Source organism: Sinocyclocheilus rhinocerous, unplaced genomic scaffold, assembly GCF_001515625.1.
Source record: "Sinocyclocheilus rhinocerous isolate Xijiao unplaced genomic scaffold, SAMN03320098_v1.1 scaffold233, whole genome shotgun sequence".
Classification (NCBI taxonomy): domain Eukaryota; kingdom Metazoa; phylum Chordata; class Actinopteri; order Cypriniformes; family Cyprinidae; genus Sinocyclocheilus; species Sinocyclocheilus rhinocerous.
The window spans coordinates 39,312-39,997 of NW_015643174.1; positions in this window are offsets into that span (position 1 = coordinate 39,312).

Sequence of the window (686 nt, forward strand, 5' to 3'; positions counted from 1 at the left end):
ATATATATATATATATATATACAGACACACACACAATATATATTGCCAATAGTATAGGGACACCCCCTTCTAATGAACAGGTTTGACTACTTTAGTAATTTCCATGAGTACAAATCTTAATGTTTAAGCAGATAATGATATTCTAGGGAATTGTGTGCTTCTAATTTATATGAACAGTTTGGACAGGAGTCACAGGACCCTTTTCTATTCTAACATGGCAAGAGGTTTTGACAAGGGTCCTGTCCAAGCTGTTGATATAAATTAGAAGCACACAATTCCCTAGAATATCATTATCTGCTTAAACATTAAGATTTGTACTCATGGAAATGACTAAAGTAGTCAAACCTGTTCATTAGAAGGGGGTGTCCCTATACTATTGGCAATATATATTGTGTGTGTGTCTGTATATATATATATATATATATCCCTCCTCCTCCCCATCTCCTCATTTTATGCATATTTATTTACTTATCTTTCTGGTTTTTGGGGGGCTATCGGAGCTCGAGTAGAATAGTCTCTCTGAGCCCTCCATTGCAGACATTGCAGACAATCTGTTTACCACTAATGCTAAGATTATATGGGCACACAAACTCGTGATATATATATATAATATATATATCGTGTGTGTGTGTGTCCCCGCCTTTCTAAAATGCGTCGATTTTTACAAAGCTCATCGTTCTGAAAAG